Source organism: Piliocolobus tephrosceles, chromosome 13 (assembly GCF_002776525.5).
Source record: "Piliocolobus tephrosceles isolate RC106 chromosome 13, ASM277652v3, whole genome shotgun sequence".
NCBI lineage: Eukaryota > Metazoa > Chordata > Mammalia > Primates > Cercopithecidae > Piliocolobus > Piliocolobus tephrosceles.
This window is the reverse complement of record NC_045446.1, coordinates 48,685,757-48,711,907: the sequence shown is the minus strand read 5'-3', so window position 1 is coordinate 48,711,907 and position 26,151 is coordinate 48,685,757.

Below are 26,151 nucleotides of genomic sequence, written 5' to 3'. Positions count from 1 at the left end.
CCTCTTTCACTCACTTATCTTAGTGCTCCCTTCGTATAAAGAAATCAAGACCTTCTCAAATTTCTCTCCTCTTCAAATCCAAAGACCATCAAGTGGCCCTTGATTTATCTCTCCTCTCCCTGCACAATTACCCATCCTAAAGTATATAGTATTATTGTTCTGTTACAGACAAGGAAACTGAGGAGCTAAAGAAGTAAGCAGCAACTTAGTGAATAGAGAAGCTGGGATTTAAACCCAGTTCAGCTAAGCTCTGGTGCTTCTGTTTTAACCACTGTCCATCCTCCTGCCCTGCTGCTTCAGACTACTCATCCATCATTTGCTGGTCCCCAACTCCAACTCCTTGGCCTCTCAGTGGAAAGCAATTGCACCTGCCCAGTCCCTTTTATCTAAGTCAGCCTTCAGCTCCCATGCCTCACTCTGCTGTGCAAGGGGCTCAGAGGGATTTCTATAATAACTTGTCATATCGCTTTTCTCCATCTGAGTTAGAGTCAATTAAGAAATGGGATACTGGAGTCAGGCAGATAGCGTGAGTTTGGATAATTCAGCAACGATTTATTTCCCTCTCTGTCTACGGGAGTGGACACAGCAGATTTCCTTGGGCTGAGGCTGTGCTTGGCCCCATGACTTGCTTTGGCCAGAGGAATGTTTGCAAATGTGTCACAAGAAGAGACCATCGCTGTGCTTGAGCAGTTTAGCTTGGCTTTTGTTCTAAGTGGCCCACTGGTCTTGGAGGAAGAAAAGATACATGGGGCAGACATGAAACTCAGTTCACAAGCTTTGAGCTGGTCCCAGCTGAGCCCAGCCTAAATCAGCCAATGGCCACATGACCCACAGATACATGAACAAGAGGAAATGATTGTTGTTTTAAACCACTAAGTTACAGAGTATATAGAACTATTATAGCAACAAGTAAGAGATACGGATGGTGGTCCAAAAACTAGATTCATGACTGATAAGGCTGTCTGGGTAATCCTGACATCCTCCCCCACAGCCACACCTGTCTCTCTGTCACACTCATCACTCATGACTGTGCCCTGAGTGGTGGCATACAGCCAAACACACCCAAAGATCCAACCAGCAGCCATGCCCAGAGAAGTGCAAGATGCTGTGCATTGGATCCTTAGGTAACCGGGGGCTCAGACCCTTTACATTTCCACCTTTGTTGCTGAAAACCTCTGTGAAATGGGACCATCCGGTTCTCCCGGACTCTCAATGGACTCCCGAATCTCAATTTGATTTGTGATCATTTGGCCTTTAACTGAGAGGTAACATGGCGGGGGGGGGGGGGGGGTAAATCACTAAGGAATCCACTACTTTGTTTCTAGCACATTGAGGTTTTTCTGCAAAAGTAATGGAAAAGATCTCCTTGTAAGTCAGTAAGCCATGGTGATCCTGTGGTTTCCTGGGGGTGCCCTCTCTGAACCTGGGCAGGTCGTTCACCTCCCTCAGCTTTTTACTTACTCTTACTCTCCTCTTCCCCAATGTGGAGATAATGACAATCCCCCACCTCCCTCACAGAGCTGCGCTGAGCGGCAAATGACATAAAGTCAGATTGTGAAAGCACCTGGAAAATCCTAACACCTGGCACATGCAAAACAGTACAACAATTCTCACTCTGGCAACCTTGTTCTCACTTTAAGACAGTCAACACATTTAAACATAACTTCATTGGACCATACTTCTTTAACAAGAATATCTGTCCTAGTCTTCATTCTTACTAAAATAACTGGTCTTTCTATTCTTGGTATGTTCAAAAGAGCACAGGCTTTGAAGTTAGAAAGATGTGAGTTCAAATCCTAATTCAAGTATTAATAGCTGCGCAACCATGGGCAAGTCAAGTAAACTCATTGAGCCTGAATTTTCTCATCTGTAAAATGGGTATAGTAATAAATATCTCTTCCGATTGCTGTGAAGGTCAAAACAGACGTTGGTGTCACAGCACCTTATGAACCCTGCACATTTGATGTACAGGGGTTAGATCTCATCATTATAATTTTTCAAGCAATGGCTGAGACCTAATATGTATAAAGGGGCTATGTTGATGCTCTGTACGACCCGGATCAGGCAGTATGGGGACATCTTGTGCTGTTTTCCCTGGAACCTCTGCTCTTTTCCTCTGAAGGTGAGTTATAATCAGGAAGTGCTCCTTCTCTCCTCAGCAGCTACACTAAAAGGAGAAAGTGCCGAGAGAGAGAGGCAGGAGGAAGGAACTGAAGACTCTTGAGGTGGCTACAGCACTGCCCTGGCTTCCAGAAAGCTCTGGAGCATGCTGGGTCTCCTCAGGGACCAAGAAGATGAGGTGTGGAAGCTGCTGCGGGGTAACAACCTTAGTCATAAAAGTAACACTGTGAAAAATCCATTTTGTGGGTAACAATGAGAAGTTAATGCAAAGACTCATTGCCCTTCGTTAGTAAAAACTTTGGCAGCAAGCTTCCAGGCTCCCGGGAAGCCTGTGGAGAATGCTGCTTCAACCCAGAAGCACTTCATCATTTATATGAATGAAAATGAGTGCAAACAGATTGTCGAGATGTCTGTTCACATCACCTCTTTTTTCTTGCAAGGAATCCCCTCTGTAATTACATTTTGCCTGTCAGTTCATAAATTTTTCTTATTACAAACTAGCCATTATTGATTGCTTTTTAAAAGTACTAAAACTGGGCCCAAAGCAGTAGATCTCTCAGTAAATTCAAAACACACTGTCTTCAGTCCCAATCACTGGTGAAGAGTGAAGGGGAAAATCTCGGAGTTCACTGTGGGCTCTGTGCAAAGGCAGGCCTACCATACGTTTTGGTTTAAGAGACTTGGCTTTGAGGGCTGCATGTTCTAAGCCACAATGAAAATAATAAATAAAGGATAAACTTCTTTGGCAACCACTGACATATTGAAAGCCAACCTCCTGTCATTGTTCTTCAGTGGGTCTCACTGCTCAAAGGGTTCTATTTGGGTTTTTGGCATTTATGACCGAACGTCGTAATGAGCAGAGGGGGAATGGTGGCGGGGGGAGTGAGAGAAGATAATAAAGACTTGGAGTCAGAGTTTCTGAGTCACCAGTAGAACGTTTTCCTAAACGTTCCTTTTAAAAGGAGATGGGGTGGCTCTATATTTAGACTTATCTGGTAAAAATGTGAGAGGAGCAAAATCTCAGGGGATTTTCATGTTCTGGGAAAAGAATGGGAGTTTCTCATTGTTCACAATTTGAGGGAAGTTTCTAGAACCTTTACTGGTTACAAGCAAAAGAACATATCAGCAGAAGACACTTAGGTTCCAGGCCTCTGCTTTGGGGCGAACGTCTGACCAGGATGATCACAGGACAGCACTGCCAATCCTCTCATCCAGCCTTCTGAATACAGTGTCTTTAAAAATCATGGCAGGCTGCCATCCCCCAAAACCCACCCCTTTAACCTGCAACTATGGAGATTGTGTCGGGGGGAAAGCAAATGAAAACCTGGACGTGTGTGATCAGTTCCTGATTGGAGCTGGATGGAATCAAGTAATCAAAACAAGCCACAGCGCGGTCTCCATCGGGCTGCCAATCTTGGACTGCTCGCTCACTAAAAGCAGGCAGCGGCTACCGATCTGGCCAGGAAACAATGCCCCATTCAGCTCTCAGAATCTGTTCTTAATATCAAGACGTGAAACCGGGGTCTCTATTGGTGAGGAAGCGAAGTCTGGGCCAAGGAGAGCAATTACACCTTAACCAACCAAGTGAACAAAATGGGAGACATAAAAACATTTTTAAAGTGGAAATAATTTAAGGGCCTTCTAAATATCTTAACAGCACACTTGGCCACGCTTGGGATTAGGAAGCGATATTTTATGTTAGGCAGCAGGCCTTTTGTTTTGTGTGCATGTGTTTTTCTTTTTAGCCAGGGATCTGCAGAGAGGACTGCGTTCTGTCAAAGTGTGGCACCCTTCTTGAACCCCTGGAGGGATGCCCATCCCGAGCATTCGACAAGTAGTCAGAGAAGTCTGAGATGAGACAGACCAGTGTGGGTGCCTGTCTTGGGAGCTTTGGAGCATACCCTTTCCACCCCTCAACACCAGGAGGCTTGGTTTTTGGGAGAGGGCTGCCCTCAGAGTAAAACCCCAGAGACAGCAAAGCTCCTGAGCCCAAAGCCTTTCGCCGTGGCCCCCACAGCAGGGTGGAGCTGGAGCTAGGACACCCTCTGTTTTCTGTCAGTTTCCAGATAAGATGAGAAGAGGTCGGGGCTGCTGGGAGGAGCCAGTAATCCCAAGAGAATCCCTCAGTCGACCCTAATGTTGGCCTCTAGGCTATAAATCCGCTTCCTGTAAGAAGTGGCCCCTGCTCTGCCTCCTCCGGCGGAGGCTCCCTACTTGACTTCTGAGCAGCGCCTCTGTGCTGGGTACTGGGATCAGAGAGAAACAAGGCTGGCCTGAAGGGAGGCTGAGAATAAGAAAAAGAGACAATGGTGATGACAAAAGTAATAAGAACTAACATTTATACAATGCTCACCCTAGGAGTTTTACAAATAATAACCCCTTAAATCATTAACTTAGTGACATAGGCATTATCCTCATCCCCATCTTACAGACGATGAAACCACAGCACAGAGAGGTTAAGTAACTTACCCAAGGCCTCACAGGCAATCAGAATCTAGACCCAGAACATCTTGTTCCAGGGTCTGTGTTCTTAACTGTGTTGCACCTAAAAGAGTTGAGGGTAGGAAGCAAGTGAGAAAAGACTTCCTAAAGAAGGTAACCTTTGAGTTCAGTCTTATAAGAAAAGTAGAAACTGAAGTTCCACCAGGGCAGTTCTTCCGTTGTTCCTGCAAATTGGGAATGAACCTGTGAACTGCTGAGAGGCCAGGCTAATGCCTCCTGAGACGCAAGGCCTGGTCTGTTAACACGCAGTCCTCACAGAAGAAGAAAAATGCTTGATTCCCTCCCGTCCTAGCAATGCCAGCCCCTGGTATTGTCTACAAAGTGTGGCTCAGAGTCTACCAGATGAGAACGGTGTCACTGAAACTGTAGTCCCTGAATGGCAGCATCAACCTCGTCTGGGAGCTTGTTAGAAACGCAAATTCCTGGGCCTCGATCCAACCTTTCTGAAACAGGATCTACTTTTTAACAAGGCCCCCGGATGATTCCCATGCACTCACAAGTTTGGGAGGCCCTGATGTAGAACATAAGGCTGGACGTGCCCCTGGAGATGGTCTGAGTGGCGTGCCCAAGGCCACAGGGAGAGTCGGTGGAGAGCCAGTGTCAGTGTCTCCCATCTGACTCCCAATCTGTGCCATCTGTGCTGCCACAGCCAAGTTGGGGCTGTGACTTTCCTCATCATCACAGAACCCAGCTGACGGTAGGTAGCAGCCACTGTCTTACTCCCCCAAGATCTTCCCACAGCTGACTCCTCTACAGAGCTCCTTCAAAAGGAAGCCAGCCTTGACTTCCACACCAACCTTTATTTAGGGAGGGGTAGGACAGCAATAGTTTCTGTTGCCTTACTCACTAACCTCAATTCCCCTTCTCAAGGGGCTTTTTCTGTCGTGTTTCCCCAACCAAGATGTTGTGGCAGAGCTCAGTTCCGGGATGCTCAACCACTTTCCCTTTCCGCACTAGGAAGCTGCTTCAGGAGCAAAACAAGTCCTGGTGGAGACGTTGAAGTCAGAAAGAACAGGGTGCAAAAATCAGTTTCATGACTCTAGCTGTATGCTCTTGGGCAGGTGGCTTAACCTCTCTGAGCTGCATTTTCTTCATCAGTAAAGTGAAGATGAGATTACCTATTTCATAACTTGATGAGATAATATGCATCTAATGCCTAATGCGTTGTTTTCTTCCCTGACCAGTTCCCATCACTGACCACCAGGCCTGAGACACAGTGCATAGAGTCAGGTCTTAGGGGCCTCTAGGCCAGGAGTGACAGTCTTCTCTTTACACTCATCCCCGACCCCATCACATTCCTGTCACTCCATTGGATGAAACCATAGTCCAGTTACCCTTCTGGGCTCACACACATGTTAAAGGGTGCAGGTAGAGCCCAGGAGCAAGCTCCCGTGGAGTCCCGACGGCACTGGCAGAGCCACCTGCACCAGGCTGGTGGTCCAGAGGAGAGCAAAGGAGACACAGGGGAGGCTGAGTCCCAGAGCCCTGTAATTCTGGGGTTGGAGTTGGTAACCCCCAGGTGATCTTCTGGATTGACAACCATCCACATCACCCCCAAACACCCTCTGAGCCACCACTTCCCGCATCCTGGCCCAACACAGTGAAAAGATCCTGGGAAAGCTGTTAGGGACCACATCAAAGAACAGCCCATACCTTTCCACCCATAGGCCAAACATTACACATAGACATCACATGCAAGCGTCCCTCTGGCCAGAGTCAGAAGGACAAAGAGATGAAACAGTGCAGCTTGAGAAAGCTGTTGCCAACACGCACTGGAGTCCAGCCTCCCTGCCATTACCTTGCAACATCACCTGAAACTCCATCACTCCTGCCTGCATCTCTCAAAATGCACAGGTTATAAGAGTATGAAGTTCCCCATCATTCTGTATGGCTAAGGTTATGAGACAATTTTTCATTAGGCGTGATGAGACAGCACTGGGACCTGGTGCTGGAAGACATTAAAGAGACACTTAGAAGCCCAGAAGATTAGAGATCCATGGCCAGCCAGCCTACTGCCTTTCCAAGCAGGAATCCCTTCTGGAATCTCACTCCTTAAATACTTTGCAGGATGCTTCTCTCTCAAAGTAAACACAATCATATTTAGAATCGCTGCTATTTGTTGAGCACATACTATGTGCTAAGTATTTTATGTAAAAGATTACCCAAATTAACCCTCGCAAAACCCTATGAAATAGAAAACATTAGTATCTCCTTTTGCAGAGGAGGAAGCTTCCTCAAAGGGAAGGAGGAAAGTAATTATTCCAGACCACATAGCTAGCAGTATGGAGTCAGAATTCCCGCTCAGATTCCCCTAACTCCAAGGTCATGTTCATAGCCACTTAGCTAATAGCTGTCATCATAAAGATTTTCTTCCCTTTTCTTAGTTCTGCTTATTAACTGTTACTTAATTAGTGGTTTAAAATGTAATCTTACTTCCCTACTGCCTTCTTCCCAGAGCTACCACTTTGTCTATATTGCCCTCAACTGTGGAGACCCACCCCCACAATGAATCAGCTCCCGATTTCATTGGAACTGACCAATAGGGAGGTTGGCAGGACTATCACCTTCCTCATTCAGCATGCTCTATTTATATTAACACGATCCAAGACATCAGCGCTCCAGGCAATCTCCCTTCCCTACTGACACACACTGAGTTAATACCAGTATAAAAGTCTAAACGTTTTTTTCTCTTTCACAGGTTTCCAGAGGGGTTGTGAGTAGGTTGTCCCCTTCTCAATGGGGGTCTCAGAATCAGGGCACAGCAGAGCAGTCTCTGGAATGTTCTGTGCCATTTCAGCCTGTCCCTGCTGCTCTTCCTTTGCCCTGAGCCTGCAAACTCCACATTCCTCATTAACAGCAGAGTCAATAATTGCACTTCTTCAGCAAGCAAGAGTGAGACCCATCCCCAGGCACCCTAGATGCCCTAGTCCTGTGTACTTTTCCAGAATTTATATTAAAAAAATAATGATTGCCTACTCCAAATAGCAGATTCATTCTCCTAACCTGTGGCTTTAGATTTTGCTCCTGAGCGCAATTCAGAGGCCTGGAGCCAAAGGGCCTTCACGTAGATTCAGAAGGTTCTCTGCAGCCCATCATGCAGCCCCTCCTCATTCTTTCCCTGGTAAATGATATGAAAGTTCTTCCTAATTAGAGTCTCTCCTTTAAGTTCTGTAGACTGCTAATGAGTAAGAAAGAGGAGGCACTTGGGAGCCCCGAAGAAATTATTTGAAAGCAAAACCAAATGGCCTAAGTAAAATATCACCATTTCAGTCAAAGGGATTTTTTTTTTTTTTTTCTTACATACAACCACCTGACACAGCCCAGCTGGTGCATATTGAGAAATTAGAGACATTGGCTTTCTTCAGAGAAAAGAGGCCTCTACTTTATATTCCTGGGGCTTCTTTTGCTTGGCAAACTGTCTCCTTATCAATTTGACCCTTCCCTGACCCTGATATCTCCCAGCAAAGGCAGGAACTGATATCTCCTTTTGCTCACTGCTCTCCCAGGGGTCCAGAGAGGGTAAGGGAATTGTTTAAGATGCACAGTAAGTTGACAGCAGGGCAATAACTGGATCCTAGGGTTACAGGTTCTAGGACATTTCATTCCATCACTAATACGTCTGAGCACACATGTGTGGAAAGAATGCTGCTTTACAGGCACTAATTAATTCATATATTCCTTTGCCAAATAGTTATTTGGTTTCTGGACCTAATGAGCCAAACAAAACCCAAACAAAGTTCCCGGTCTCCTGAAGCTCATATTCTAGCCAGAAAGCCAACAGTAGATAAATATACAAGACAATGTCAGCCACTGCTTAGTGGTATGAATAAAAATGAATCAGAGAGGGGCTGAGAATGCCGTTTAGAGAGGGAAATTGAGGTGGACTCTAGGAAGATGTGGCATTTGAGCCAAGATTCATTAAGTGCTGAGGGAAGCCACACAGATGTCCGGGGGAAAATCATTCCAGGTGAGGAATCAGCAGGTGCAAAGGCCCTGAGACAGGAGCCTCTTCAGGAATGGCAAAGAAGCTGGCTGCCGGCAAAACACATGTGGGAAATCTAATTGGAGATGAGAGGGAAGAGGCAGCCAGGGCAGTTCACTTAGGGTGTGGCAGCCCATGGCAACAGCTTCAGCTTTTATTCTAAGCATCCCAAGTTGTGTACAGAGAAATAACAAGTTCAGACTTCATTTTAAAGTCCTTATGTGGCTGCTCTTTGGAGAACAGATTGGCAGGGTCAAGAGCAGAAGCTCTGAGTTCAATAAGGAGCAAATGAGCTCAGCAAATCGTGCAGCACCTCTATAAGATAGGTCCTATGATTATAAGGCAATGGAGGCTCAGAGAAATGAAAGAACTTGCTCTAAGTCTCCTGCTGGTATGCAGACAGGTTGGGAGTGAACCCACATTTGACCAAAGCCTGAGCTGCTGTAGGGCTGAAAGCTCAAAGACCAAAAGACACCATGTAAAAGGGCCCTGGTTGCTGTCTTTAAGGCATGAAGCTCTCTTATTTCAGGCTTGCTCCTAACCAGATACCCTGAGCCTCGGTTTACTTTAGAGCCACCATTTACATGGGCCTTACTGTGTCCCAGGCACAGGCTGGGGCTTTGACATACAGGATCTCATTTAATCCTCACTGCAGCCCAGGGAGCGGGGTATTATTATCCCTGTGTTACCAGATGAAAAGATCTCATTTTCTCAGTGGAGATAGTGAAAACATTCCAAAGCTGCTTTGGGGTTTAATTCACAGAAACCTCCGCATTTAATCTCCTAAACCAGAAAGTAATCCTCTCTTTGGCCGGTCCTGGGAGCCTAGGTCTGCCCACAGTCATCAGAGGGAATTGGTAGCTCACGCTTGCACACGTGTGCACCCACACACGCATTCCAGGATCCAAACTCCAGCCCATCCGGAACCATCCAAAACATGCTAGCCACCCTCACTGTGAATGTGTCTTTAATGCTCCCCTCCCCTTCTGCTCCAAAGCCCTTCTCCGTCCTCTGTGCACACTCAGCCAATGGCCTCCCTCAGGCCACCTGGCAGCCCCCAAAGCCCACTCTCTATGCTAGCTCTGGCAGCAGTAACGAGGTCATACCCATTCCACCCCTCACAGAACACTGCACCCTCTGACCCAGTCCTCTCCCCTCCCTCCTCTCAGCCTCATCCAGACCTACCAGACCTATGTCTGTGTTTTCCAGAACCCTGCATAGCTAACATGACAAGCTATGCTGGACTCGGTTGAAAATCGCTGCCAGGAAATTATTGATACCAAAATCTCAGGTAATCCTTTTGACTTTCAAAGGCACCTTCTCTGACAATAGTTTGGTCCTAGGCCGTAAAGATAATGGAGAATGATGCTGCTTGTGGCAGGGAAAGAGACAGAAAGCATTACAATAGGAAGTTGGGGCACTTCTTACAACTCCATTATTCCAAGACTCCTGATGTTGGAGAGAAACTCAGCCTGACGATGATTTATTTTTTTAAGCACTTATTATGTGCTAAGCACTCTGCCTAAGTTTCTCACCATCTAGCAGGGAATCAAGTGCACAAACAGTTACCGGGACAGGGTGATCTGTGCAGCTCTAGAATTATGTACATGATCCATGAGGGTTGAGGAGGAAGGGATTAAATCTCTCCTGGGAGGGTCTATAACAACTTCTGGAGTAGGTTTAATGAAGTACAAATATAAATGTGTTCACGTGGCTAATAAAGAGGGAAGGGCTCCAGCCAGAAGAAACTGAGAACAAAAGCAAAGAGGTGTAAAGCCTCACAGTGCATGGGTATTGGGAGAACTTGTCATTGCTGGTATAGACAGGGGTGGGGAGAAAGAAGAGGATTTTTTTTTCGGGTGTAGTGTTTACACCTTGATTTTCTTCTATGGATTTATCAGCAAACTCCATTTTCCAGAATCCCAGCATTGCCCCCGCAGGTAAGAAGGTACCAAAGAAACTTCGTAGGCTTCAGCAAGGTGATGGTTTTCTGAGGGAATCACTATTATGCTCATATACCCTCTATGGCTCCCTAGTACCTAGGAATTGAGTTCATATGAATGAGCAAAGATTAGGAGACCATGGTAAGTTCCCAGCAGTCTTTCCGAGCTCTGACCCTTCCCCAAACTCTCTTGCCTTCTCCGGGAAGCTGTCCTTGATTCTTCCCTGCTGGTAGGGCTCCCTCCCTCTTCCAGGATCTCAGCCTGGTTCCTCTCTTATGACACTGCCCTGGTGCTCCCTGTGTCAGAGACCTCTGTGGGAGCCCCAGGCTGGCCTGGTAAGGAAAAGCAAAGGTTGAGGCCCCCATGACCTGGAGGCTTTGGGGAAAATGAGCAGGGCTGAGTCCATCTAGTGCAGCAGTTAAGCCTACAGGCTCCAGAGACAAGGCTGTCAATCCTGGCTGAACACATGCATGGCTCAGTCTTTGGGTATAATTTTCAAATATTGATGCCCAGTCTCATGCCCCAGAGATTCTTATTTAATTGATGTAGAGTGATATCTAAGCATGGGTATTTTTTAAAAGCTCTCTAGATGATGTCTATGTCAAACCACTTGTCTAACAGCCTGGATGTGGAGTTCAAGTCCTAGCTCCACCATCATTCTCTGAGTGACCTCAGGCAGGCAGAGTCCCCAGGTCTCCATTTTTGAAACTGGGAAAGGGGTAACACAGCACCTAACTCTGAGGAGTGCTGGAAGGCTTAGCTTGGATAACACATGTCAAACTCTCAGCCCCAACTGGGCGTGTGGCAAACACTTCCTATTAGCTCTCATTAACCATATTTTAGGCAGGGCGTGCTGGACCTAGTTCTGGGTCCCCCGCAGAGCCCACCACAGGAGAGGCACCCAGGGAGAAAGTGTTCCATTGGAATCCGTTTAATTGAGCTCCAAGGGCAGCCAAGCACCACCCAGGCAGAGCCCAGCTTCCAGCCAGCTCTGAGGCCTCCCTGAGAAGGTGCCCTCAGTCCTCCATAGGTGCTGGAGAGGACTCAGGTTGAGGCAACCTGAGTCCTCTCCAGCACCTTTTCAAGACCAGCTCAGGTACACACAAGTGAGAGCTCAAGGAAACCCCAGGACCAGGATACCTCCCTTTTCTCATTCTTCACCTCCCTACAGATGACTGCCCTATCATAGACCCTCCTGTCACCCCCAGCCTGTTCCTGGGGAGTTTTCAGGCTACGAGCCCAAGCATCCCAACCCTTCAAACGCTGACCACTCTGGGGGCCCCTTCAAGGGTAGTTGGCCTCTCTCCTGCCTCTTGGGATCTCTGAGCCCTAGTCTGACCAGCTGAGGAACTGGTTTAGCCGTGCTAACCCAGCCTTTCTCAGGATTCTGTCAGTCCAAAAACCTGCAGGCCAGCACCCTGGAAACGAAACCTCACATTTTCCAGGAAGGCCGTGAAGATGCCTGTGGGCCTTCTGCTGTTACATTTATCAAAAACTGTAAAATTAAGAACATGTAAACATTACAGGACAATGGCCAGGAACTTATTTCATTGTTGTTGCTAAGACTTTACAGAACAATTCAAAGAAATTTCTGTAGGGGAAAAAGAAACCTTCCATCCCTCTCTTCTGACCAGCCTTTTCTCACTCCCTCTCGCCAAGAGCAGGACTCCTGATCTGCCGGATGAGGCCACATTACTAGCCAGCAGGATCACTACCCGCAGTCCTGATACCTACAAAGCCCTCCTGTTCTGCTTCCTGTGGCTTCTTGGTGCAGTTGGTAGAGGACCAATGGTTCCCTCTCTTTAGGGCGGCGCCTGCTGACTTTCTCCCTTGGCATTTCTTACATGAGCTACAGCAGTGCTACTAAAAATGTGGTGTATGAACCACTGTCAGTCTGTGAGCTGGTTTTTACTGGGCTGCAATGAGATAAGGAGCTTGTGCCAGAATGTAAATCAACTGTGTCACTAAGCACATTGTTTGGTTCAGCTGACATATTTTTCATAGCAGGACTTTCTTGATGAAGGAAGTGGAGTGTTGATTTACATTCTCCATGTGATGCTTATCTCATTGCAGACGAGTAGCAATGTGTGGAAGGCCTGTGTTGTGTAGCACCGTGCTCTAGGACAGCCCTCACTTCAGATATAGTGATTGGCTAGTGGTAAGGTTTGGATTCCTGCTTAGATGGGGAGAAAGAATTTCCACTGTGTTCCAGCCCTGCCTTGCCAGGCCCCTGCATTGGAGACACCCAGCCTGTCCCAGCTCATAATAAAATGGTGTTTGCTATTATTCCTTGTGTGTACCCACCCCTAACAGCCTACTTGGAAGGAGAGGTGATTGGCCAGGCCGAATTCAGGTTCCAATACAATCTTCTCTCTCCAATGTCTCTAAATGATTGCATTTGTATTTTAAAATGTATGATATATAGTGTGGCAAAGGTTACCGTAAGAGAACCAACAGGTCTCAGAAGAATTATCCACATCAGGCAGATTCCAGGCTTGCAGCTGGACCCAGGAGACCAAAGAGTGAGAAATATTAAGAAAAAATCCCCAAAACACACATATGCCACAGAGGTGTAGAGAGCAAGCCACCAGTTTAGGCAGCCTACCTGATCTTCCAAGGACCACAGCTAAGCACTTGGGTCAGTTATGACAGTGCTTGCTATAACAATCAACAATAATGCTTCATAGCGTAGTGGTAGTAGCTGCAAACACTCACTTATGTGTTGTGTTTCATCTGTTCACCTCCGTGGCACATAGTTTAGGTTCTGTAGTGTCTCAGAATGCTCACCTGAGCACTTACTGTATGTGTGACCCTAGACTGTAGCCAAGACTCAACTTCCACGTCTGTGAAGTGAGAGTAAAGTAGACATCATGGAGAGGCATATGTGGGGTTTGTGTAGGGAAGAACTTTCAACAGAGCATCCCAGGAAAGGCTTCCCAAAGCTGGGATGACTGCCTGGGCATTGGAACAGCAGTTGAATATCTCCCTGAGGAGAAGGTGGACGAGCAGAGCTGGGAACTCCTAAAGCCCATCCCAATAGAGTGGGCCATTCCTTGTCCATGGCTCCCTCTGGACACCAAGAGATCCCAACAGCCATAGCTGTAGGGAAATCCACCAGCCTTTAACCAGACACCCTGACCCCCATATCTGTGTGACCTGGTATGATGTGAGGGGTCCTTGCACTTGTGTGACTACTCATTTTCACTTATTTTTGCTCAGTCATTAGCATGCTGTATGTAATGATGTCCAAGTTGCTGAGGGGGCCTGCTGAGCAGCTTTCTGCCTGCACACTTTAGATGGGACAGTGAAACACCTCCAGAGGAAAGTGGCTCAGACCCAGGTCCCGATGAGATAACCAGTGCCTCCAGCCTCCGCCCCTGCCCCTTCACTCTCATGTTCCCCATGCAAGTCCAGAGTGAATAAGATGTGGCCAAAGGCATCTTCCCATCCTCCAGTGCCAGCTCTAGTCACTAGGGATGCCATAACCAAGTGCCACCAACTTGGAGCTTAAGAAAACAGAAATTTATTCTTTTATAGTTCTGGAGGCCAGAAGTCCCAAATCAAGGTGTCAGCAGGGCCATGCTCCCTCCAAAGGCTCTAAGGGAGAATCCTTACTTGTTCTTTCCAGCTTCTGGTGGCTCTGGCCATTCCCTGGCTTGTGGCTGCATCACTGTAAGCTCCGCCTCTGTCTTCGCATGGCCTTTCTCCTCTTCAGTCTCATAGAGACAGTTATGGCATTTGGGTCCACCCACATAAACCAAAATGATCTCATGTCGGGATCCTTAACTTAATGACGTCTGCGAAGACCTTTTTTTGAAATAAGATCTCATTCACAGGTTCCAGGGATCGAGATATGGACAAACCTTTTGTCAGGGAGAGAGGTACCATTCACTACACCAGCAAAATGCCATCAACACTACTATGGTCCTAATGTTTGCGACCCCCAAAATGCATATATTAAAACCCTAACCCCCAGCAGAAGGTATTAGGAGATAGGGCCTTTTGGGAGGTGACTAGATCATGAGTTCTGCCCCTGTGAATGCGATCAGTGTCCTTATTCTTATTAGAGCCTTTATTCAATGACCCCAGGGAGCTCATCTGTCCCTTCCACCGTGTGAGGACACAGAAGGAAGGTGCTGCGAGAATTGGAAAGTGGGTCCGCGCAAGACACTGAATCTGTCAGCACCTTGACTTCACAGCCTCCAGAACTGAGATAAATAAATATATGTTGTTTATAAGCCACCCAGTCAATAATACTTTGTTATAGCAGCCCAGACTGACTCAGACAAACAGTAAGAACAGCTCCTAACATATAGTGGAGACTCAGTAAACATTGTTGAATGAAATCATGAATCTGCTTGGTTCAATTCAACGCATTGCCTGCTGCCTGTCCTGAGCTAGACTCTGTGTCAGCTGCTGAGGACACAGGCATGAGACACAGCCCTGAACTTGAAGATCTCAATCGAGAGGGGGAAGATAGCGTCAGACAGAATTGTGCCAATCTCAGCTTCACCTTCTGCTACCTGGGCAGCCGAGGAACTCAGCGTCTCTTCCCTACCTATAGAACAAAGAAAATAACACCTTTGTTCAGGGAGGGGGTGAGGAGTTGCGAAGTTTCCTTACTTGTAGAGGGGGGTCACAGGTTCACAGGGACTGGGCTCTTTCTGCCTCAGAAAAATGAATACATACTAGGTGCCCAACCAAGTTCATCTATGCTATTCTGTTTCCCTTCTGTCCACAGCCCTCCCTCCAAACCTCCCATACTGGGGAAGCACCAAGGCCGGCATGGAGGCTGCTGGCTTCTGCACCCCCTGAGCCTGCTCTGTCCCGGAGCCAGGGCCTGAGCCTCAGATGCCGCCTGTTCCCGAGTGGGCAACAGCCTGGGTGGTAATCAGAGATTCCAGCAGAGCCTTTGATGCCGCAGCCGGCGCGGCGAGCTGGGCACTGTTTGATGTGCCTTCCTGTGTAATAAGGATTTCTAATTCGCTCAAACCAAAGCAACATTTGCAGTAAAGATCATTTTTGGAATGAAAAATAAATTGTGACTGGAGGGTCTGGGTTTGTTTCAAAAAGGGAGATCACCCACAAGCATCGTGCTCTCTGAGAAGCCACCCGCCCGCGTGTTTTGAGATGGAGAGCACGCCACTCAGAATTTCAAAGTGCTGTTAATTAAGAGCAGTTTATTAAAATGTCAATCTTTTAAACCAAAACAACTCTCTTCCCCTTGCTTGCGAGTGGGCTTCCCAGTCACTCTTCCCAACCCAAATAACCCAGCTTCTCCAGAGCTCCTGAAAAAGGATCTGCCTACATACTCTCCTAAAACCCCGGGGAGAACTGCTCCCAGGAACAGCCCGGCACCTGTCATTCTGCTGAAAGCCACCCTCAAGGAGCCTGCCTTTCAAGAGACAGGATAGCCCAGGCAGTGAGCGCATGGCCTCAGAAGCCAGACTGTCTAGGCTCCAATGCTGGCCCTGCCTCACTAGCATGTAACCTTGAGCAAATAGTTAACCCTTTTGTGCCTCAGTTTCTTCTTCTTTAAAATGGAGTGAGGATAATAGTACAGTCAGTCCTCTGTATCCATGGGTTCCACATCTGTGGATTCAACCAACCATGAATCTAAAATAATCAGAAAAAAAGCACTGCATCTGTACTAAACATGTAGACTGTTTTCTCTTTGTCATTATTCCCTAAACAATACAACGTAACAACTTTTTCCATAGCATTTACATTGTATTAGATCTTTTAAGTAATCCAGAGATGACTTAAGGTATATGGGAGGCTGTGCACAGGTTATATGCAAATACTATGCCATTTTGTATCAGGGACCCGAGCATCCATGGATTTTTGTATCTGAGGAAGGTCCTGGGACCAATCCCCACTGGTTACTGAGGGATAATTGTAGCTATCTTATAGGTTGTTGTGAGGATCAAATGAGACAGTGTATGTAACGCACTTTAGGCTGATGCCTAGAACACAGTAAGTGCTAAAGGGGCGTTAGCCCAGTTTTTTCCCAATGAGCATTAGCCCGGTTATTTCCCCATGAGCAGGCACTAAATTTCACTTCTATGTGTACAGATCTGTCTCCTTTGAGGCAGGAAATGTGCCCTCTTTTCCCTGTTTTGTAACTCCAGCAAATAAGATCTAGCACACAGTAGTTGCACAGTAAATACTTGTCAAATAAATAAACGAGTCAATAACGGAATAAATGTATGCTAATTCCCATGCATGTTTGGAAAACAAGACAAGGTTAGCTGCCCTGCAGGAAGTCACAGTCTAATAACTGCCAAAACAGTACAGGGCTATGTGGTGGCTCCCAGTGATCCCACCTCCTGGGATACACTCCCTTGTGTAATCCTCTCGTCTTGAGTGTGGGCTGGACCTAGGGACATGCTCCTGATGAATGGAATGCAGTAAAAGTGATGGAATGTCACTTCCATGATTAAGTTATAAAAACTGTGACTTCTCTCCCTCTGGTACCCTCTTCTTTGTCGGCTTACTGGCTTTGATAAAGCAAGCTGGTAAAGAACTGAGGACAGCCTCCGGCCCACAGCCAGCAAGGAACTGAATCCCACCAGCAGCCATGGGAGTGAGCCTGGAGTGCTCCTCCCTCAGTTGAGCCTTGAGATGACCACAGCCCCAGCCAATACTTTGTTTGCAGCCTGTGAGGGACCCTGAAGCTTAGAATCCAGTAAACTCCACCTGGATCCCTGACCTATAGAAACTGTGAAATCATACATGTATTGTTTCAAGCCACTAAGTTTTGGGGTAATTTGTTCCACAGCTTTAAATAACAAATGCAGGTTCTAAGAGAGCAGAAGAACCTTGGGGAGGGAAGGGAGAGGCTGCCTCCTGCCCTGTTTGAAATCATCTACCCTGTAGCTTGCTTTCTCCATCAGTCACACCAGAGCCATAGGGGACCCCCAGGAAGAAAAGCATTCAACTCAAATAGGCCTGGCTTTGAGACTCAGCTCTGTTGCTCTCTAACGTGTGACTTTGGGAAAGTTCCCCAATCTTTCCAACGCTCTGCCTCCTCCTGTAAAGGGGGATCACCATACCTGCCTCATGGGTGTGTTGAACAGATTGAGATCATGTATGTGAAAATGCCTGGCAGAGCTTTCCACACCTTTTGGAGTAGAAGCAGCTGGAGAGACCTGCGTCCTCACTCTGATGGTCACCTGAGGCCCTCAGTTGTCCCTCCAATGATTCAACACATAATCTTGGAGCATCCACTATGTGCCAGGCACTCTGCTAAGCATGGGAGAGATGGCAGTAAACAAAACAGCACAGTCCCTGAGCATTCCTCATAGAGCTGACTCTCTAATAGACAGACATCAAACCAGTAAGGGTAAGAGTGAGATGCAACAACAGAAGCCCAAGGGCTCTGGGAGGGTAGAATGTGGGGTGGAAGGTGGGGAGGTGGAGAATGTATGCTGGCATGAGCAGGGGGCTCTCTGAAGAAGTGGCCCTTGAGCTCCCAACTCAAGGGTTAATGGAGTTAGCTGAGTGAAGAAGATGACAGAAGGCCCAGGGATAGTAAATAGCAGAGCAAGCATTTATTCAAGAATTATTGACTTAGCATATACTATGTGCCAGACCCTGTTCCAGATACTGAGGATACAACATTAATCAGAACAGCAAAGTTCCTCCCTCATAAAGCTTATGTTTTAGTGGAGGAATTATCTGTTCCAGATATAACAAGAAAGATAATTTAGGAAACTCCAAAAGGGGTGACATTTCAACTGAGACTTCAGTGATGTGAGAAGGCACAATGCATTTGAAGCTCTGGGGGAACAGTTCCCTGTAGGGAATACAGCAAGTGGAATGGTCCCAAAGCAAAAATGGCACAGCTGCTAGAACCAACAAGAGGACTAGTGGGCTGCGGTGGAGAAAACAAGGGGGAAATGGTCAGAAATAAGGGCAGTGAGGTGGACAGGGTGATCCTACAGCGTCGTCCAGAACATGGAGAGGAGTTTGGGCTTTTTATTCTAGGGCCAACAGGAGCTGCTAAAGGTTCATGAGCAATGGGTTTGAGTTCTGAAAACAGACCTCTTGGAGAATGAGTGCGGCAAGGGTGAAATGAGGGCAAGTGGCCAGGGAGGAAGCTGTTGTAGGATTACTGGTGTGAGAGGGGCAAGTGGCAGTAGTGGGGATGAAGAGGAGGACTGGAGGAGGGTCCTTGCCCTAGATTTCACCCTGGATCTTCCTGACAGGACTGTTTCCTCCTCCATCACAGATCTTCCATCAAAAGCCTTTACATAATGAATAGTAGCACATGCTCTGGAGACAATTGCGAGGGTACAAATGCGGGCTCTACCACTTAATAGCTGTGCGGCCTTGAGCAAGTCTCTCAACCTTTTTGTGTTTCAGGTCCCTCAACAATTAAATGGGCCTAGAAGGTGAATTTCACAGGGCTGTCATGCAGATCGAATGAGTTCAAGTGCTGAAGCCCTGACATACATGCATGCTTGCGGTGTTAGTGTTTACAGGATTGTAGAGCCTGCAGGCTGTGTGCCACAGGTTTCTGTGACCTCCTCCTCATCAAACTTCAAATCCCCAGGGTCTAGAAAAACAAGTGACAAATGATGTGTCCCTACCCAGTCTGGGCTGACTTAACAGGTCCCCCAGGGAACCCATGGATTTCTCACGTGCCCCAGCCTGCACTAGGTCCATTGCACCAGCACGCAGGTGTGCTCTACAGCTTCTCCCAGAGCACGCTGAAAGTAGATGGGCCAGATGTGTCAGGAAGTACTAGCAGTTCCACGCCCATCTTCCCAGCAAGCCTGTCCTGGGTACTGAGTCTAGGGAGGGCTGAGACTGCCTCCGCTTAATCACTGATGCATCCTAACACCCACTCCATGCTCAATTGCTCCTCCCTAAACAATTCAATGAATAAATACAGTCATGGGCCCTGCAGTGATGTTCTAGTCAACAACTGACCTCATATATGATGGGGTCCCATTAGATTATAATACCGTATTTTTACTGTACCTTTTCTGTGTCTGGATATGTTTAAATGCACAAATGCCATTTTGTCACAATTGCCTACGGTATTCAGTATAGTAACATGTGGTACAGGTTTGTAGCCTAGAAGCATTAGGCTATACCAGGATAGCCTAGGTGTGTAGTAGGCTATACCATCTAGGTTTGTTAAGTTCCCTCTGTGATGTTCATATGACAACAACATCGCCTAACAATGCATTTCTCAGAACTTATCCCTGTCATTAAGTGATCCATGACTGTACACAAATGAATGAAGGAGCGAAGGAATGAATGTGTCTTCAACAACATTCATTAGTTGTTGAAGACAACATGGGTAACAAACATGGGTTTCTTAAGGGCATTCATTCATCCATTCAACAGATATTATTGTATGTGGATCTTCTCCATGTGCTCCTCCGGATCCCACCTCTCCTCACTCTGTGAAGGAGGCTGTCTCTCATGGACTGTGGTACTCAGGCCCCCTCGCCCTTTGGCTGCAGGAGACCAGAGGGTGAGAACACAGACTCCAACCTTGAGGGGCTTCAACTTGGCCATGTCCCTGCTCCTTCCAACAGCATTCTGGTAACTACTATCATCCACATTGGTAGTTGGGGGATGCTTCATACCCCTTGGTGGTTTCCCTTAACCATGTACAACCCCACTGCGAATTAACCCCCATATGGCCTGTCTTCTGAGTGCTCTCCTTGGGAGAAGCTCTTACTGCCAAGATTGCACAATTCACATTCAAGGGAACTGGTGCCCAAGGATTCCCATGCCCCCAGGCAGCCCCAGGTTGTGGAGAAGCCCTTCACCCCGAGGGACCCTAGTCTGTGCAGCCTGAGGCCTGCCCTCCTCCTCAGGCCCCTGCCCTAGGGTCTCATTGGCTGACCACAGACCAGACCAGGCCTCTGTGGAGGGAAGGGCAGGAGCGGGTGGGAGGGCCAGCAGAGGGCAGCCCTGCTCGTGCCCTGGGGAGCCTGTCCCTGGGGAGTCTCTCTCCCTTTGGTGATTGTTTCCCAGGCTCCCTGGAGCCAGAGGAGGATGGAATGTTCTTATCGCTCTCCAGAGGGAAGGCTTTCTTCTTCCTTCACAAAAATGTTAAGCTTCATAATCCGATAGGGAACCTGGACAGGCTGCAGCTGGAGGCCTGGGTCCCACTTCTGGGAACTGCGAGGAGAGGAAGAAAAATAGGAGTGGGGAGGGAGGAAACAAGTCCCCCTGAGCAGGGCCAGGGAAAGGAGAAGAGGATGAGGACAGAGGATAGGCAGACCTTCCACAAAATGCAAGGGAAACCTTGGAGATGTGTCCCCAGACCCCAAGACTGCAAGATCTCCCTTCCCCACAATCCACTTCACTCCTCCCTGTGAAGGAGGAGGAGCCCAATCTCAAGGTTGAAGGTTGCTGGCCTGTTCTCACACCTCTGTGGACAGCAAGTTCACCCTCAGGGCGTCTTGTTCTGTCCCTTGAAGGAAGCCGTGAGTCTGAAAATGTCCCTCACAGAGCTGAAAGCATAAGTTGCTCCCACTTTTTCAAGACAGAGGCCTGCATCAGAAAGGACAGGACAGGTCACCTCATTGGGGCCTCCCTCCTCAGAAAGTCTGAGTTTCTTCAGGTTAGAACACTGCCATTTCCTGCAAACAGGTCCACTTCCTGAAGTGGGTTGAGTGGGACACTCCCTGAGACTCAGAAATGCTGCTAGAGCCAGAGTTTAAGTGACGAGGTGATATGCGCCATTCAGTTGGCCATTTATTCAGCAAATATTTTTTCAGTGTCTCCCGGGGAAGAAACCCTTGAGGCACTAACTGATAAGCAGTTGCTGATCCCCTACCTCCCAGCTTGCCCCAGGGCCTGTGAAACCCCCCAGCTTGGCCTCTGGAACTGTCAATGCCATGGGGACCATATGCTCTGGGAGGCCAACAGGCCTGGCCACTTCTCGGCGCTCCCCCAGGAGGACAGCCCCACTCTTACCCTGTGCCAGGTCAGTAGGGTAGAGAGAGAAGGGTGATAGAGTGTATTAGTCTTATTAGTCTTTTCTCACGCTGCTACTAAAGATATAGCCGAGACTGGGTGATTTATAAAGAAAAAGAGGTTTACTGGACTCACAGTTCCACATGGTTGGGGAGGCCTCACAATCATGGCAGAAGGCAAAGGAAGAACAAAGGGATGTCTTACACGGCAGTAGGCAAGAGAGCTTGGGCAGGGGAACTCCTATTTATGAAACCATCGGATCTTGTGAGACTTATTCATTACCACGAGAACAGTATGGAGGAAATTGCCCCTCTGATTCAATTCTCTCCACCTGGCCCCACCCTTGACACATGGGGATCATTACAATTCAAGGTGAGATTTGGGTGGGGAAACAGCCAAACCACACCACGGAGGGACCCAGGGCCAGGGTCCTCCGAGCTGAGCCAATGTGCCTCTTCTTCACCTCCTTCCATAGGGCTGACCACAGCTGGAAAAGCTTGGTCCTGCTAGCTGCTGGACCCCAAGAACAATTGTGCTAAACAGACAAGAGCTACTGTTCAGGTCCACCTTCCAGTTCTGTGCCTGACTGTTCAGTCTTGGCTAGCATTCCTCCTGTGATGGAGGTCACTTCCTCCTGGGCAGCCCATCCAAAAGTTGGACATTCTATTAGGTAGTCTATTTCGTTTTAACCAAAATCAGGTATAAAATAATGCAGACACAGACTGTCACGTAAACTGGCTTTTAAAAATCAACACCATATTGTGTACATCTTTCCCTGTATGGATATATATATATATTTGTGTGTGTGTGTATGTGTGTATACCTTTATATATATGGAGATTGAAAAAATTTAACAATGATTATCTAAGAAGTAAGGTTCCATGTTAGAGGACTCTATACTTTCTAATTTACAGATTTATAGATTGCTTGAATTTTATAGACTATCCATTACTTTTATAATAAAAAGGACATTTATATCCCAAAATTAAAAATAATATGTTGTTTAAAAGAAGGTCCTGGGTGCTGTGGAGTAGTGGGATAACTTGAGGTAAAAGACACTGTTAATAGAAGTGGGAGATGGGTGGGTGTGAGACAGAACGTGCCTGACATGCCCCAAGGCCATGCTTCCCAGAAGAGGGGTGACTCATTCCCAGCCAGAGCACCAACTCTCCTAACCTAGGCCAGGTTGATGGAAGGATCCATCCTGCCTACAGGGCACTGCCCAGGGGGCAGGTTCAAAGTCAAGCGAAAGGGCTTCTGGACATTCTGCATGTGACACTAGTCTGTGTTATCTTTGGGAAAGATGAATGTTCACCTGGGCCAGATGTGCTGCTGTCACTACAAACTAGGGAGGAGCCAGCCAGCTGCAGGCAGCTCAGCAGACCCTGAGGGGCACCCCCTCTGCCTCTGCTCACAGGACAGGCTTTGTGGCCACCCTGAACTGTGGGATCAAGCAGATGAGAGCTTTCCTTGAATCTGCTCAAAGTTTAAAGGTGCTCACGTTCCCAAAATTAAAAAAATAATAATAATGTAGGACCATAGTAGGAAGGCTGGAGATCAAACTTAACGGTGGGAAACAGAATGACTTCCAGGGTCAAGGAGGTAAGAACACCTGACTAAAGGTCTCAACAGAGAGAGAGGCGGGGAAATGAGAGGATGCCAAGGCAGGAGGGGAAAGGGGGCATCACGGTATGCTGGGCTTATCTATCCCTGCCTTTGGGAGAGCAGCATATACATATGCTGCTCTTTTGAGAAGGCTCTGCACACCTCTACAGTAGTCATTTGTCATCTTTGAACATTCCCCCTGTGTTTATGGAATTCCCCACTCAGAGTCCTAGTCAGAGGCAGAGATCATCTCTTTCTATGGCAGCCAGACCTCCACTTTCCCAGCCTTCTTGCAGTCAAAACTCAAGCCCGTGACCATGCTCTGATCACCAGGATCACCCACATCAAACGGAATCAAAAGCAAAGGATGCGACCAAGCAGACTCTCCTGGAGCCCATTCCAGTGAGGGCAGCAGTAGCCACCACACTCAAGTTCCAGAAGAGCCAGGGCTAATGTTCCGGGGCCAGCCGGGACGTGGAGCAGGGAGAGCACTTAGGTTGTCACTGACTGCAGTGTCAGGGCCTACAGGGAAGGCCTAGGTGCTCTCCCTGGACTGGTCAGTTCTGTAAGGTGATTTTGGATGTTGTTCTTCACTGTGGGCCTCCAGGCCAGGTCCTCTGGTCCTCTAGAGATTCTGCAAGTCTCTCAAAATCTTTTTAATAAATCTTTAGTTCACCTAAATCAGCCAGCTTTGCTTTTCGTGGTTTCCAAGGCAGAAGCTGGGCCTGAATTGGAGGCCTGCTTGGTTAGAGGAAGGTAAGGAAGACAGGAGGGTCTCAAGAACAGACAGTAATGGCTCCAAGCTTCCCATGGACCCACTGCCCCATGGAGAACGAAGAACTGTCGGTGGGTTATCAACATCAATAGAGAAGACCCCTCTTCCAACTCCACTCCTTCCTCTGTTCAAGAAACAATAAAACTAATTCCTGAGTTGCATCAGTGAATGGCACAGACCCCCCAGGTTGTGCAGGCCCAGGATAAGCTAAGTTCCCCATGGCATCTCGTCCTGGGTCTGAGCTGCTCGCATCAATGCTGCCTTGCTGTGCAACCCCAGGGTGCGCATTCCTAGTGCATTCTGTGAGAATCGTGCCTTACCTCCAGGCGCCGTGGTTCCACTGAACTCAGTATGGAATAGGCTCTGGAGGTGCACAAGACAGTGGTCCTGGCTGTCAGGGGCAGTAGAGAAATTAGTTCTGAGTTAAGATCCATAGACCTCTGAGAAGCACATACTAGCTAGGAGTAAGTATGGAAGGACTTTGCTGTAATCAGAAGGTTCCTGCACTCCCATAGCCTCTGGCCTTTCAGCATCCACATCTCTGGGTCCTGTCCCAGATGTCACAACCCCAGAGCCTCCCTGCCGCCCTTGGCCTGAGCATCCAGTCTTCGCACATACCCTTTCCTGAAAGCTTCCTCCATCATTGCAATGTCTGCCTGTCAGTCTATTTCAAGGCAAGTGTTGGAGGGGCTAAGGGAGGCTGAATTGTGTGTGTGAGCCCACCCATGCTGGGGAGCACAAGCTCTATCTCTCTGGAGGTTGGCTGGGCCCTGAGATGTGATCAGCAGCTCCTCCCACTTGCTCTGTGGGAGCCAACACAAACAGAGCCACAGAGCTGCCCCCAGGCTGGCCGCCCAGAAGGCCCACACCTCCGTCCCACCCTCTTGGGCAGCAACTCCTGCAGCCAGGAGCCAGGTATCAAGCTTCAGCTGGCTGGACTCCCGGCAGCGCCTGCTGGCCCGCGCTGGGCCTGCAGCCCAACCTGCCCACAGGCGCTGGCCACAGCCTGGGCAGCGGGGCTCAGAGCTCAGCCTGTTAGCACCCACCAACCACCTCCCTCCTCTGGCCCCGGGAGCTGGCTGGCTTGGCAGTGGAGCAGGGTGAGTGGATGGGGGTGCCCTGACTCACTAAGCTCCCCAAGACCTCCACGTTTGCTCCAGGACCTCTTCCATGAGGTAACATGATACCCAAGCACTCAGGCCAGAAACAGAACGTTTTGAACAATTTGAGGGGAAAAAATTATTCGGACCAATTTTAAGACATCTGAGAGCTCAAGGGGAAAATCGCAGCCACCTCTTCAGGCACTATTGTGTGACCCTGCCAAACCCAAACGGCTTGGACTGAAGTAGCACGAAGGCTGAGACTCCCTGCATCCCTCCAGCAGAGGACTGGCCTGACGCCTGCATCTGGTGCTCTGGTCCTCTGGGCCACTGGGCACATTCTCTCCTCTGTGACTCCATACAACCGACTTATTTTCTGGACTCCCATTGTGTGTGCTTGATGCTCAGAGGTACCACCCACCAGCTAGAGCCATCTCCTTGTCCCTGAAACTCAGCCCAGACACTGCTTCCTCCTAAAACTTCCTTGGCCCCACTAAGACACCTTGCTGACACATTAATGGTGCCACGTGGTCCCTAGGACTACCCTTCTCTGGGCCCCTACCAGGCACTGAGCTCTGAGCAGGAGCTTGAAATACACCCCCTGGGTTAGAGCACCATCACCTTAGGAGGTGGGCGGAGTCATTCATATCACAGATGGGAACACTGAGGCTCAAAGAGTTTAAGTAATTTATCCAAAGTCACAGCTAGTGGGGCCTGGAGCTGGAATTTAGAACTGGGCAGTAAAGAGCCAGGGGCTATGCTGTTAACCCTTTCATAACACCCCCCTGAAGGGGAGCAGAGAGGGAACCACCAGCTCTGCTTGGGGAGAGAGAAGAATGAGGAAAAGCAGAATAAGCAGAATGGAAACGTTAACAGTGAAAGCAGTAATGAAAGGAGGAAAGGACAGTGTCCAGGCAAAAAGGCAGGGAAGAGCACTCCGAGGGGAAGCAGAGACTGTAAAGGCCAAGAGGAAGGAGAAATGGCAGCCCTCTGCTGCTCTGGGCTGCTGCACATCGGGCAGGAAGAGAAGGAAATGGGGGACCAGGCTGGAGAGGCAGGTCGGACTCCGGCAGCACCTCCGACCCACAGCCCCTCCACACACACAAACAGGCACACACACAAAACCACACTCACACACATACACATGTCACACCGGCCCTCCACACAAGCGTGCAC